The sequence below is a fragment of the Mirounga leonina genome, unplaced genomic scaffold (genome assembly GCF_011800145.1).
Source record: "Mirounga leonina isolate KUSES-001 unplaced genomic scaffold, KU_Mleo_1.0 Mir_127, whole genome shotgun sequence".
Taxonomy (NCBI): domain Eukaryota; kingdom Metazoa; phylum Chordata; class Mammalia; order Carnivora; family Phocidae; genus Mirounga; species Mirounga leonina.
Genome location: NW_023270316.1, coordinates 3,766,465 through 3,782,608, shown reverse-complemented (window position 1 = coordinate 3,782,608; position 16,144 = coordinate 3,766,465). Strand labels below are relative to the sequence as shown.

At 39.7% G+C, this 16,144-nt stretch overlaps 1 protein-coding gene across 1 annotated transcript in view; it reads left to right on the top strand.

The window, feature by feature from the left end:
• MYO16 (myosin XVI) overlaps window positions 1-16,144 on the top strand; it is a 435,081-nt gene that overhangs the window by 237,138 nt on the left and 181,799 nt on the right. The gene's annotated exons all lie outside the window — the stretch shown is intronic.

Here is a 16,144-nt window from a genome sequence, read left to right as displayed (position 1 = left end):
CATGGACAGGTGAGTGTGTGGCGCCTGGATGGATTCTGGCTGAGGCAGAGGAGACGTTGGGGGCAGGGAGCTGGTGCTCTGGAGGGGCCCCTCTGGGCACCTGGGGACAGGTGGGAGAATGGGGTCAGATTGGAATGAAGGCTCCAGGCTTTAAATATGAAAGCCATCTTGTTTTTCCTGGGGAGGTAGGGGGTCACCACCCCGAGAAATGTCCAGAGTCTGTCCTTGCATCCATAGATTGATTATGGAGAGAGAAAAGAAAGCAGTTGAGAAGAAATCACTTGTGAAATTGCTCACACTGTTAAATGTCTCCTCTCCCACCCAGGATACGTGTAGTGTGGGTTTGAGTAAGAGACGGAGGTGTTACACAGATACACCAGTGAGAAAGAAAGCCAGACTATTTTAGAGAGAAGTTGAAGTTTTCTTTAGGAGTTCTGTTCTTTTCCTTTTTTTGTCCTTTGAATTCACATATCAGTTCAATGGTTTGGTTCCCGAAATCATCAGTAGGATGTTTTCTGCATCTTACCCTGCTTCTAAAGTCACACATTTTGATAGTAAGGAAAAATCCTTCTGTAAGTCAGCATGGAACGTGCTAGATGTCCAGAAAGATTTCCATTGGCAGGGTCACCAAATGACCTGTGTGCTCCCCAGCATCTGGCTGGGGTCACTGCAGAGGACGGTGGTTTCCGCCGTGGGGGCAGCTTCCCCGAGTGTCGCAGCAGAAGACACGTTCTCTGAAATGAGAAGAGAGGAGCACGTCCAGTGGGACATAAATTTTAGGTGCTGTCATGATGCCAAGTGAGTCCGTTCCGCTCCAGCATCTGACAACATCGGAAAGGATGTGAGCATCCAAATGAACATAGAAAATCTGGGTTACATTGTAACAAGCAAGTTAATGTTCATCTTCAGAAAAATCGCACTCCTTCATTAGATGAGACGTGCTATTCTTCCTTAATTAGAGAGAACAAATATTTCCTGTAGGGAAAATATAATTATAGCTTTGGAGCGCTCTGCAGGCTGGTTTAAAAAGGAAACCCATGTCAGCATTTTGGATAATCTGTACTGGGTCTGAAGACTGTCTCAGTGAATGGCAGAGAGGGACGATCTCTACCTTGGTGCTCTGAAATGAAAATACAGTGGATTAATGGGGTCAACTGGATATATGGCTTAAGTTTATTGGGGAATTCTCCTTAGTTTTGTTCTGCTAAGAATTCAGCTCATAAACTATTAATTTTGAATATACACGTACATATTTGTTGGATTTCCAAGGATTTTAAGTAGAAAGTAATATCTTTCCTGTTTATATGGAATTTGTAGGCAAGTTTGTTGTGATTACCCATTTATCTCTCCTTGATTCAATCAGGTAGCACTTAATATACTTATGAAATGTTATAGTGTCTTTTTTTAGGTCAGGGTCTCATTTGAGAATCCGGTGAATAGCATAAACACACACACACACACACACACACACACAGTCCCTCACATAATTCCTGGGGATTAATAGACCACACCCAGCAAAACAAAATCTATGTGCCTGGGCTGTAATAATTTCTTAATTTGTTGATTAAAGAAATGAAAAAATTTAATACCTTCAGCGTGGTTCCTAGTCCCCTGGTAGTTCTTGAGGATTTTTAAGTCAATTTTTTTTGGTAATGATTTTGTTGAGTTTTTTTTTTAATTAAAAATTATCTTTTAAAATATTAGATGAAATCCATGATTTTTTAAAAAACATACCCTGAGGTACCTTCTAATAGATGAGTAACAATTTTAAAAACACTAATAGGACAGTAAGCATGTGAATCTATTCTGGAAGATTAGGTATCCTAGATTCGATGTTTAGCTGTAACCGAGTATTTGTCAAGGATCTCTCGTCCATCAGTGACAGGGAGTCAGAAAGTTGGGTTACAAGGTACTAGGGGGCCTGAATGCAGCTGAGGACAGAGCATCTTTCTGCTGCACAGCAGGCCAGCCGTTAAAAATCTCTTTTGGATTACAGGTCAGACCTGCACTGTTTGCACAGATCATCTCTGCTTTACCTACCGTCATATGACACTTCCAAGTCCCGTCTCTAGGTTGTTGGTTTGCTTTCTGTGAGGGGGATTTGTCATGACTTCCGCACCTGCTCCTTCTGTTCTACACAATGCATAAACCTAAATTCTAAGCAGGGCTGTGTGTGATTATATTGTTCTACATTGCTCTTAAATTATTTAACCAGAAGACTTTTTTTTTCTTTTAAATGTCAGGTGCAACCTATGACTTTTTAAAAGAACTTGTAAAAGGCTATGGGATGTAGCCATAATGTTTATAAATGGTTCTTACGGAAGTTTAATTTGTTTTATCTTTTGCAAGGAAACAAGGTCAGTTTGGGGAGGGTGAGTCTTTGAGCTACAAGTTGGAAGATTAATCTTCTCCAGAGTGGCAGCCATGGGGAGCATCCGGGTGGTGAGAATTGTCCATCCCTGGGACTTGAAAATCCCAAAAGGTTCCGACAGTGTCATGACCTTGCCACGCCACCCACAGAAAGGTCACCTCTGCTTTAGCTGAGGGCTTGCCATCATTCCCTACAACTGGAGGCTTACAATAGGCTGTGCCTTCCTTCTTCCTGAGTCCGATGAGTAGGAAAGATTTTATTGAAAACAAGGAACATGAATTTTGAGAACATCTGTGCTCCACCAGCCCCCGCCCAAGTATGGAAGAGAACTTGTACGATTATCACCTGGCTCCAGATTTAAATGTTTTCTGCTCTTTGGGACTATCGACTAGATGATCCGTAGGGATTCTCAACAATGTGGGGTGGGACAGGGCTCAGTGGCCTTTGCAGAGCAAAGGAATATTAAAAATAATTTAAATCTCTTTGCCAAACCACACACATCTTCCCTATAACGCTCGAGGAATCATAGGGAGGGTTTGAAATGCCCCTCCATTTTTGTTGGTTTTTTTTTTTTTTTTTGAGGATGAAGTAAGTGATAGAAATGGTGATAGAAAAATGGAGTAAGAAGAAAATGTCTAGAAAGTAAATGTTTTTTCACTGTTATTTTGATAAATTGGTAATTTCCCTAAGAAAACATCTGACCATATGATCTATTGAAACTCACTTGAGAATCCTAAGTAAAATCTCATTCTCTCTTTTTCTCTCTCATTTGTTATGTATTTTATAAATTCCTGTTGAAGTTCAAAAAAGGTTCACAGAGATTAGCTGTCCTCCTTTATGGACACAAAACTGGGAACAAAGTGAAACTCGCTTCTGAAGTAAGGATTGAAGGTGTAAATGAACCGATTAAAAACCAAATGTTTACTTACTAGTTTCAGTTTTCTCCCTTAACAATTTATTGAAACGATTATAGAGATATAAAGTCTTTGATGGATATTACAAATCAAAAAGATATCTGCAAGAAAGATAATCTAAAATTCTAGACCATCAGTTCATCAGTAATTAAGAGTTGCTACGATGATATTTTGTACATTAATTTATCAGTTATAATGTAAAGTACTTAATCCTTAAAAATGAACTTATTAATTCTCAAATGTCTCACAGAAATACTCAAACACCTGCTGTGCATTTGTGGGAAAATTAAAATAGACTTATCCTGTGTTTTTTTTTTTTTTTTTTTTCCCACTGAACATATGATATCTTTCTTCATTAACGGTCTTTTTTTGGAGGTGGGGGCAGAGGTACTAATCAAGAGAAGTGCAGAAGGGTATAGCCAAGGCACTCATTCACCTGCTATCTAGAATTAACACTGCTAACATTTTCCACTTCTGTTTCAGATTTTTATTAACATAGAAGAAAGAGGAAATTGCTGAAAGCTCAAGTTCCTTTTGTTTACCAACATAGATCCATTTCTCCCCTTGCACCCCAGAGACAACAATGTCATCAATTCAGTATAAATTTCCCACAGTTTGTTTTTTTTATTTGTTTAGGTGTTGTGTTTTTTTTTTTTTATTACAAATCTATAACATTGTGAGCCATTAAGGATTGAAGAAATGCTATCACATAGTACATTTATGCAGCACTTCCCTTTTTAAATCCACACGGCTTTTGCGAGTTATCTGTATTGATACAGAAAGGGCTAATTCAGTCTTTTTAACTGCTGCATTAATGCCCTTCAATGAAAAAAACCACAATATTCTCATCTCTTTCCCTTTCAAGGGACACTTAAGTATCTTTTCTTTTCTTTCTTTTTTTCTTAATTATACACAGTATTGCATCCTTGTACGTATCTCCTGAGATACGTGTTTAGAATTTTCCTCCGGGTATATATTTAGTGACAGGATTATAGGGAGAGCATTAATTTGCATTTCCCTGATTACGAATGAGGCTGAATGTGGCAGGTTCTGCACCATCCCCTGGTGATGTGCACGGAGAGATGTGCAGTGAGATTTGTTCAGTGATGCTCAGTTGTCTGACTTTAGGGCCCTATCATAGACGTCCTTCTCCTACTTCAAAGTCACCTTACATTTTCCTCCTAAAACCCTTAGATTTCAGTACATCAGGAACTTCTGTTTATATGAACCATTGATATAATGTTATATTTTTAGTCAAATATTCCATGGTTCCTATCCCCAGTTATCCCCAATTATTAGAAATGTTTTTTCACCCCTCCTGATTTTTAATCTATTTCACTAAAACTGTATCAGTAATATATTGTTTTAATAAGTAAGTTCTCATAATAACTTTATTTTCTTATTTGTTTTGGTTATCTCTGGATCTTTATTTTTGCATATGAATTTTATAATCACTTTGACCCAGTCCATAAAAAAGTTCTTTGGGGATTTTGACTGGAAATACATTTATAGATTAATATGAGGAGAATTGGCTTCTTTAGATTATTGATTCTTTTCTTCCATAAATATGATCTATATTTCTATTTATTCATGTTTTTTTTCTTTAATAATGTTTGTATTTTTTTATCAATTTCTTGAACATTTTTATTTTATTTTTTTCTATGTACTTTGTACTTTTGTTGTTATTTTTCTATCGCATTTTAATTTGTTTATTGGGACTTTCAGTCTTGCGTTTCATATGTTGATCTTCTATCCAGAAACCCTGCTGACTTTTCTTATTAGTTCTAATAATTTTCCTGTGGAATATCTTACTATTTTCTAATGTAAATGATCATAATCACCTTTTTTCTCTTGTCTCTCATGTCTCTTATTTCTTCTTCTTCTTTTATTGCTTTGGCTAGCACTGCCAGTACAACATTGATAGTTTGTGGTGATAGTGTATATTCTTCTCTTGTTTCCAAATTAATGTAGTGTCTCTAAATATTTGCCATTAGGTAATCTGTTTACTTAGGGTTCCAGGAGATAATCTTTCCTGATTGTTTGCAATCAAGGATGCTAAGTTTTATATGTTTTTTTTCCTCTACGTATTAAGATTACTGTAACTCTCTCTTTTTTTTTTTTTTTTTTTTTGCTCATGTGGCAATTATATTGATGTGGATTTTTTTATGTTGAATAATTCCTTTATAATGTGAACTCTGTTTGGTCATGATGTCCTAGATTCAGTTTTCTAGTCTTTATTAAGAATGTTTACATTTACTTACATTAGTGAGAAGAGATTCTATTTGCTTTCTTACACAATCCTTTGTTGTCAGTTTTATGTGAAAGAGTAAATTGGGTGGCTTTATCTGATTCCTCCTCTCTAAATTGGTTTGTGCTAAATGAGGATGATAGGTACCTTGAATGGTGCAAGTCTTTCTAAAATCGTTTGGGGAGGTGGAAGGTGGTTTGCCTTTTGAATACTAATTATTTTAAAGTTCATAGATCTAATCAGATTGTTTTGTTTCTTTTTTGGGTCATTTATATTTTCTAGAAAATTGTCCACTTTAGTAATTTAATAATACTCACCACTTGAATCATAGCTTTGTTTTATAATCCTTCAATCTCTCCTGTAGCTGTAGTTTGATAATTTTTTGATGTTCCTGGTGTTTATGTCTTTACGCCAATATCACTGATGAATCTTGCTTGAAACTTGCATGTAAGAATTACTTATCTTAAAAAATCCTTTTTTCCCATTTCTCACATTAATGTTATTCCTTTTACTAAGTCCTGAAGTTTCCTTATATCCCTGTTTCAACTTTCTTTGAATTTTGCTCTTTTTTTCCCCCCTGACTTCCTGAGTGGAATGTTTGTCTCTTATTTTTCAATGATTTTTGCTGACCCCGAGTCTATAACGTATCTCCCAAGGACCTAGCATCTTCCAGACGCTTACTATGTAATGCTCCCTTTGTTGTTTAGTTCTAAATATTTTGTCTTTATGCTGTTTCACAGATAAAATAACAAACAGTTTGTCAGAAAAAATAAATTTGACACACCATGTTTTTCCCTCCCTCATCCAAACTGGGGAGTTTTTTTTTTCCCCATTAAATAATGAGATTTCTTTGATTCTTATGAATATAGTATGAGTGACTTCTATTTCTGTATAGACTTATTTAAATCATAGTGCTATTGCCATGACAACCAGAACTACACAATTTAGCAAAATATCTGAGACAAACCTGCTTTCTAAATAATTCTCCTTCTGCTCCATTTCCTTACCAAAACACCCATATGTATAATGATTTCCTGAAGAGCTAAGAACTTTTTCTCTGTAATTGTACATTTGTTTTTCATTATTTTTTGAGACCCGTTTTTTTTTCAAATAGAAGGATCAAGAGGAATGAAAAATATTCAAGTTTTACTAAGGCATCAGGTATATTAAAATGCTCGGAAATAATTTTAAATTACCACATAATAAATACAAAATAACGTTTAAAATTTTACTACCCTTGTTATAAAAATTACCAGATACTACGGACATAGTAATGGTTAAATTTAAGTATTAATCATGATAATGTGATACATTTTTTCAAGAACAGTGCAGCTTATTGAACCAATAAATAACTATGTACTTTTCCTTTAAGTACATGTTTTCAGGAGATGGAAGAAAGAAGAGATTTGTCATAACTATGAGAATATGACATTTTTAGTATCAAACAGGAGTTGTTTCTCCTTTTTGATAATAACTATCGTATGATTTGCAAATATTATTGGAGACCCAAATATATTCCACAAAATGTGTAAGAAATTCGGTGATTTATAAGGCTAATAAAAAAACCTTCTAGCATTCTGTTTCTCGAGCTCTTTCTCGAGCCCAGAATGTAGAGGCTAAAGCTTGTATATTTTATACAAAGGATAAAATTCATTGCATTGCTAGCCATGCCCACTCTCTTGTTTCATTTCTAACTGGGGAAGTGCACTTGGCCTCTTTTCAACCCTCTGATAACCTGTTCTGCTCCCAACAGAGTTAACCAAATCTGTATTTATTATGCTCCTCTGTGCCTGTCATTTGAGCATCGTGGCAGGTCTACCCGACTAAATAGTACTGCAGTGTTCAGAAACGAGAGCAGAATGTCCCATTCTGGCTCCCAGTGACCCAGCCTCACCGTGTAGAAAACACCAGGGAGGAAATGTCAGCACCACCATTTCAATAGCGTTTGCCTTTTTCTGTTATAATTCTCTAATCGAGAAGGATGTGCTTTTTGACATTTTTAGTTTTTGTTGGCTCCATGCTTTAACTTTTCTCGCTTCACACCATCTTATTAAAAATACATTTCCGGGCGCCTGGGTGGCTCAGTTGGTTAAGCGGCTGCCTTCAGCTCAGGTCGTGATCTCAGGGTCCTGGGATCGAGCCCCACGTCGGGCTCCTTCCTCAGCGGGGAGCCTGCTTCTCCCTCTCCCTCTGCCTGCCACTCCACCTGCTTGTGCTCTCCCTCTCTCTATCTCTATCAAACAAATAAATAAAATCTTTAAAAAAAATAAAAATACATTTCCAAGCCTGGCTTCTGTGCAGATGTGATACATTGATAAAGGTGCACTTATAAAAAAAAAAAAAAAAAGAAAGAAAGAAAGAAAAAAGGACACAATTATCGAGGTTATTTTTATTGGATATTACCTATAAATGAGCTGGGCTTTGAGCTGAGGATTATTGCAGTTAATATTGACATTAGCTATGAGGTAGGTATGGTGGTCTCCCTGTTTTAGATAAAGAAACTGGAATTCAGAGAGGTTTAGTAAGTGTCCTTTGTCACACAGCCTGGAAGTGATGGACTTAAGGTATGAACCCCAGTAGGTCAAGATAGAAACCTGAGTTTTTCCCAAAACCTCTCCCACATTGAAGACTGTCAGCAGAGTGATAAGTAAGCATAGTTTGAAAACTAAATTTTTAAATTAACCTTTTGAAATATAGATGACTCCTTTTTTTTTTGTAAGATTTTATTTATTTGTCAAAGAGAGAGAGCACAAGCAGGGAGAGCAGAAGGCAGAGGGAGAGTCAGGCTCCCTGCTGAGCAAGGAGCCCAATCGAGCAAGGACTCGATTTCATGGTCCTGGGATCATGACCTGAGCCAAAAGCAGACACTTAACTGACTGAACCACCCAGGCGTCCCAATTTCTTTATTTCTAATAAAATTATTATTTAAAGTTTAAAATATCTATGTATGAACATGTTCCCAAGAGCAAGGTTGTTCTCTGCTTTTTTGTATCTGGGCTTTTAGCATCCTGCCCAGTACTTGCAAAATGAGGTGTTCTGTACATATTTGCTGCAAAGGTGGATGAACTAATAAATAATTTAGTTAGAAGCCACTCTCAAGAGAAGAGGCTTTAGTAGATTGCAAAGACGGTCCCAGTTCTTTATTCGTCTCTGCGTCCCTGACTTTCAACACTTCTCTTATCCAGAGTTAGGTCTCTTTCCCCTCCCTTTGAATTTGAGCTCCTCTTAGGACTTGCTCTAGCCCAGAGGATACGGTAAGAATGATGATGCACCAGGTCTGAGCCCTGATGCGAATCTGCGTTCTCAGATCCTGGTCCCTGCCGTGTGCCTGAGTCTGGGCGAGCTCTGAATCGGCCCTCCCCTACACAAATGAGGCTAAAATGCATCAAATTCAGTGAATCCCTGAGTCTTACTAGAACTTGTAGTACCGTCATCAATAGGTGAATTTTAAAACCTGCAGATCGCTTGCACCTGTAAATACTCCTACTCATGACCTTGGTTAGCTTACCTCTTCCAGTGGCTCCACCCTAACAAGTCTAAGCCCCAGAGAAGGACGAGGTCCCCACGGACAGTCTAGACCCCTGGCCTATACCTATTGGCATCTGTCCATCCCTTCGCATAGGACAGTCCACACACAGGGGGACCCCTTTCCCACCATTAGTCATCATAGTTTGAAGATCACAAACATTGCAGATGAAGGAGTTTGATGGGGTCTGGAACTACTCCCACCCGACCTCCCTGGATTACCCACCCTTACTGGGAATCCTGACTTGGCTCCGCCTTCCAGACCAGACTCACCTAATGGGGTTTCACACCGCTTGAGTTTCCCTGCGTTTTGTCCCGAGCGCTCTCTGACTGGCCTTGGGCTTGTATCCGACTCACCATTGCCCCTGGGAACCTTAGGCTTATTAAAAGCCAAAATGTGTGCTACGAACACACCTTCAGAGCTCACTGTCCTTTCGAGCCTGTCCTCTCTTTGAGGGGCATGGACCCGTTTGTGGTGTGCATCTCCCGAACCCCACTGGGTCGCACAATCTCCTACCAGCTGACACAGACTGAAAGGGAAGGAGAGGTATCCGTCTTCTTGATCTAAGACTGGAAGAAGCATTTCCTTGAAAAGACAAATCAGCTACAGAATTTCTGCATCCTCAAGGAGGATTTTATTTTGACACTTGTCAATTTAGGAAAGATAGTCCAAATACAATGATACAGGAAGGAGCCCACCTTAGAGGCATATGGCTATAACACTTCTTGTTATTGTATGGCATATAGGATGATGTAGCTGCTCACCGACTCTGAGAGCACAGGGCTAAACCCAGGAACCGACAGCTGTGTTGATTTCATTTAGTTACCTCGCTTTGCTTTTTCAAAAAGCTTTCAGGCATGGCGTGTTCCCTAGGTTGATGCGTGCTCTGAAGTAAATCCATCACCCTCCTTATACCAACGTACATCAACAGCAAGGAGCTTTCCCGAGATTCTCTCTGACTCAGTTATTCAGAGAATTGGTATTTTTGTTGGAGGGGCTAAAGTCACGGGTCCGAACGCATCCCCAAGAAATGCAACTCTGCTTTCAAAGAGCAGTAGGTCTTTGCCAAGGGAGTCAGCAGATAAGGGAGGGAGATAGATAGAAATCTCAAATGTAAATGAAAACAATGGGATAAATACGACTAATTATATTCAAGTCCTTGAAGAATATATTTCCATCTCTTCCTTAACCTCTGGGCCACTCAAGCCTTTGTAATTGTCTTCCCTACCGATGTCTCTATATTAATAAACAGGACTCGAGCCTCCTGGAGCAGCCAGAGTTTACGAGGAGAAGGGACACTGTTCTAGCATTGCGTTAGCCTTGGCAGCAACAAGGAAAACATCCATCTGAACATTACTCATTCGACAAACATTCACCTAGTGATCTCTCTGTCCTCACACATAGTCATGGTCCTCATGCACACACTTCTTTCCTGGCCTACTGAAGTAGAACATAGCCACAGTGCACATATTCTATATACAGCTCAGTAGATTTGACCCATGCAACGTGTCTGTGTGACCTGGGATTGGTGGGCAGGATCTCTGCAGCACTCTGGCAGGCATCTGTCATGCCCGTTTACTGTTTTGGTTTTTTGCTCCTCAATATTGGGTAGGAGAGGGGCATCCACAATGTGGAGTAGAGCAGTGGTTCCTTTTTACTCTATCCCTGAGGAGTATTCCTCTGTAAACACATGTCTGGAGAGAGCACTCGGACTTACTTGTCCTACTGTTGGTGGGCACTTGGGGTGTCTCTAGTTTTTGACTATATGAATAAGGCAGCCACGGATATTCTTGTGCATGTCTTTAAGTGGACACACGCCTTCGTCACTGCCCCCCCCCCCAATTCGTGCCCACGAGCTGAACTTGCAGGTCATTCAATGGGCTTGTGTTTAGCTTTAATAGATGAAGCCAAACCGTGTTCCAGATTTCAAATGTAAGCTACCCCCAGCAATGTCTGAGGGTCCTAGTCGCTCCATATTCAATACATATAGTTTTTATCTGGCTCTTTTCATTATAACTATCTATCCATATTTCTATTTTTCCTAAGCATCACTTTTAATAACTGTTGAATACTTGGAACAGCGATGCCATAATTTGCTTAAATTGTCTGCTCTTGTTCTGATATGACGGTTGTTTCAGACCAGGAATGTGAAAGTTCATATGAACTATTACTTATGGTCTTAAGTAAATTATATGGTAGGTTGATTTTTGTTTCTAACGATGCTTCTGGTAACAAAACATACATCTGTGTCACTGTGACAAATGCAGCTTATAAAGAAGGACATACGTTCATTAACAGTAGTAAGTGTTGATGCTTTTCAGCTGTGAGTGGGAGCTTTTACTGATAAGGAGGGTTTCAGTGAACTTGTATTATTTCTACTCTTAAATACGCTTGCAGAGGGTTCCTTTCCTGGCTCCCAGAGGCTGGAATTAGACTTGGTTCTCGGACCAGCAGGTGACAGCGGGTTTAGGTGGTGATTCACAGGGCTTACAGGTGTGGGGCTAGGGTTAGACAGCCTGCGTTCCAGTCCTGCATCTGTCTAGTGCCAATGTGTGTCCTTGGGCAACCTAAACCTTCTCTGTCCTGGCTCGGTATTCTCCTCTGTAAAATGGGAGGGGGGATCATTGTACGTACAGCATAAGGTAGTTCTTAAGGCTAAACGAAATACGGCATTTCAAATGTTCTAATGGTGCTTGGCACACACTCCTCCCTAAGATGGTAGCTCCGAGTTTTACCCTCACCCCAAGTCTTTCTTGTATATCCAGGCTCATTAACTGTAATTCTCACCTCAAGAGGTCTCAGCTTTTTACTTCCTAACTTCTTTCCGGTGGGAAGGAGCGTGAAGAAGGGCTGCGCTTCAGAGCCACGTTGGTGTGTGTGTGGTATCACTAGGTGAGAAGGGGGCGGACAGTTGCTTTGGTAACATCACCCCCACCCGTCACCCGGCTTCTAGTTCAGCTTGTCAGCAACCGCAAACTCTTTCCCTAATTTCTGACATGTTTGCAAAAAATGATAAGCCTCACGTACTTTTCTTCGGTCAAAGACTAAAAGGGAGGAACTCCCAAAAGTATGCACCCTGGAGTGCCCCCTCTGTGTCTTCTCACAGCCTCGAGAAAACCCTGCAAGTTTCAGACAAGCTATGGCACTGGCAGAATAAGCCTCCACGATGAGACACCTTGCCCATTACGTTAAGTAAATTCTTTAGCATGTTGGTGCTAGACTTGGTGGAGGCCATCGCGTGGCCAGCATCTTCAGGGACTTTGCACCAGTACCCTCCGTGAAAGTGCATCTGACCCCGAGGGCAGGGTGTCTGGACAGCAGGATCGCTCTAGTTCCTGTGCTTTTGTATTTCAGTCTTACGCCATCTGGGCTCCTACAGGTCAGCGATCAGCCAAAGAGGCTGATTCACCTCCGGCTCAATCTAAACACGTTATGCCAGGCAGGATTCAACTATTTCCTGAACTGACTAAATATTTAGGCAACTGTCTAATTCGTCTCCTTGCCTAGGGATGATCGAGGACAAAAGCAGACATGCGCATCCCACTGGACCTCTCTGCCCCAATAAAATTAGCACATCCATGTTTCAAGATAGACATTCTATTTAATTTGGACCTTCCTCCCTTCCCATTCTAACACACGTCGAGGGAAAAAACAACACCAGACAATTGCCATGGCATTTAATATTTTGTCTGATATAAAAGGTATTGTATTTTACTAATAAGTAAATGCAAGTGAGCCGGTTTTGTGAACCATCTGGAAAGTCATCAGTGGAATTCCAAGGCCGAATATGAACAGACCATCTCATTAATATGTTAATTTTGCCTGTGGGATTGAATCCTAGTGGATCTGATGACCTCTGTCAGCTTGAAACTTGCTAGAAACTGGGTGTTGGGTTAAACGCCTGTGTAATGCAAGTCGCAATACCAGAAAGAGAAATGACAGCGATGCTGAGTGCCACCCGGCATGGGCATTCTGCTGGCTGCAGGTCCTTACGACCCTTCCGCCAACATAGCTATTGTAATAATGGACGCGGACTTCATTCAGTCCTGGATGATGACAGAGATTTTTGGGAAAAAAAGTGAACTCGTCAGATCTGTCGATAGTTGCAAAATTAATCCTTAAAATGCATTCGTTTTCCCCCTGACATTGGTTTTTCTGTTCTTCCCCTCTTTTTCTTTAAAAACATTTTTATTTTGTAACCAGATACAGTTTGGAATCCAGCATCTGTGAAATATGGGGAAAAATCATTAAAAGGGAGTGCTCTTTCAACCACATTTATGCTATTCTAAATTGCCAATTAATCATGGACTTTCCCCAGTCTGAACTGGAATATTTAGCACGTGCGCTCGCCCAGACACGCCTGGGGGCCTGGCATCCTTCCTCTGCTTGCCACACGAAGCCACCATCCTCACGAGAAGGGGAAGGACACTGGTAGTGTGACATCTTGTCACCCACAGCTCTTGCCCTTTTTCCTAACTTCCCGCAACATGATGGGACGTACGTATGGGGCCACTGTTGCCCGGGTCGGCTGGGAATCAGGCAAGGAGTCAAGGTCCGAGTGGGAGGTTCTGGTATAAGTTGGCAGGAAACATCCGTACCGGCCACCACCACGTGGCCTTCAGCCACAACGCTGCTCTCTCTCCCCAGCCCCGGGGTCCCTGCTGCTCCGCGGGTTGCAGGAAAACCAGACGCCCTTCTCTGCCTTCCCTGCTGGGCTCCACGTTCCTCTCTCTGCCCTGAGGTCATTGTTCCTTTCCCCACCAACTCAGGAAGTGCCCAAAAGGTGTTCCCTCATATATTTTTTAAAAGCAAAGGTTAATACCCAGTATAGAACACTTTAAAATTAAGAAATCACCTCTAGATCTAGCATCCAAGACATCTCCTGCCTACATGCGCTTTACTTTTTTCTGTGTCGTGGGTTTATTTTTTAACAGGGGTGCAATTATACTATGTCCCATCAGTGTACAAATGGTATAAATTTTGTTTCCAGCTTAGTTTTTTTTAGCTTTTGTTGTTCAAGAACATTTCCCATGCCGTCACAGCGTCTTTATCAAGATCAATTAAATACTAACTAGTTATAAAAATACAGAAACCTTAGAAAAAAACAGAACAGTAAGAAGAAGTAAACAAAAGCGTTTCTGTCTCCTCTTCTTGGGCTGACTATAGTTCTTTCGAGGTCTTCTGAATATGTAATTGGGGTTATTCTTTATATAGAACTTACATATTGCATTCTATTAACTTGATAGATTCACTAAAGTAATCCATCATAGGATGCATGCTATTTAATTAATCATGTCTTTAGTGTGGGATATCTGCTATTTCTTTTTGTTGTTACTATAATTAAGATAAGGATGAACATCCTCGTTTGTAAGTCTTTAATTGCATTTCTGATAATCATTTTAGTATAGTTTCCTGTATATGGAAATACTGGTTCAAATGATACGAACTTTTCAAAGCTTTTTGCTGCATAACCAAATTGTTTTTTAAGAAGACTCTACCAATTTTATTTATTTATTTATTTTAAATTAAGTAAACTTTACCCCCAACATGGGGCTCGAACTCATGACCTGAGATTAAGAGTCTCATGCTGTACTGACTGAGCCAGCCAGGTGCCCCAAGAATCTACCAGTTTAAACTCCCAAAAAAAGTGTATAGGAATATGTTTCTTATCCTAATTTTTTAAAGTTTTATTTGTTTAGTATCTGTAATCAGATTGACATTTATAATCTGCCCAAGCAACTTGCAGGGGCCCCTGGCTGGCTCAGTCAGTTGAGCGTCTGACTTCATTTCGGCTCAACTCATGATCTCAGGGTCGTGGGATGGAGCCCCCTTCCCTCCTCTAAAATAAAATAAATAAATAAATAGATAGATAGATAGATAGATAAATAAATAAATAAATAAAAATCTTTAGGAGAAAGAAAAGCAACTGTCTACCAGCGATTGTCCTAGCACTGTTTTTAATTGTAACAGCTGTCGAGGTGGACAAATATTACTTGCTGTCTCAGTTTTATAGATGATGAAACTGCAGTGCAGAAAATTGAAGTAAGTTGCCCAAAACTGTCCACCTAAAAAGTGTCTGAACCAGGATTCCTGCCTGAGACTGAGCAACTTCAAAACCTGACAAGCTTTGTCACCAAGCTCCTACAAGAGAAACAATGCAGCTCATTACATGGAAAACACACACACCCTAAACAAAACAACATCTCATGTTACACCTCAGCACCATCACTACCAAGTGATGAGCATCATCCGGGCATCTCCTTGTGCACATTGAAGTCACCAGGGTGGAAGGAGGCACACGTGGACCAACAGATTGGAAAACATCTATGAAACTGAATGAGAAAACACATTTTATTTTTTTTTTAATTTTATTATGTTAGTCACCATATATCATTAGTTTTTGATGTGGTGATCCACGATCCATTGTTTTTGTATAACACCCAGTGCTCCATCTTAAAACAATACTCACCTCTCATAGTTTTGTTTTATTTATACAACTTATCCTGCAAAGAATTTGGTATTTGTGTCATCATACTTTGAAACATTTTCTTTTGATTTCTCTCAGAACTGAAAGCAGAAAAAATGATCACATTTGTTTTCTTGTGCATTTTTATAGTTTCTTGCTATAACATTTTCTCTCTCTAATCCATATCGAGTTTATTTGGGCATACAGGGGGAGGTACAAAGCTCACTATTTTTTCTTCTAAAAAATTAAATCAATTACCTAGTGGCACCCACTCAACGACTCTGCTGCTTTGTATTTTCTGCCATGTGAAATGTATATGAAATGTATATATAAAATGCTCTCCTTCCTGCTTAGGAAGCTGCTATTTGTACCATCTACAAGAAGTAATCTTAGAGAAGGGATATCATAGAATCATTACCTTTTTAAAAAGAAACTGGTCATTTGAGTGACATATTACAGACCCTAAAATATTATGGTAATGTACTGCTAGGGAGCACCAAATACAGGTACAAAAAGAGAGTTGGATGTCAGTTGCGCAGTTTGGACCAAACGAGTGGGGAGCAAACCACGAAAGTGTCCGCATCAGCCAGGATAGTGGTATTGAAACGATCCGTAATGA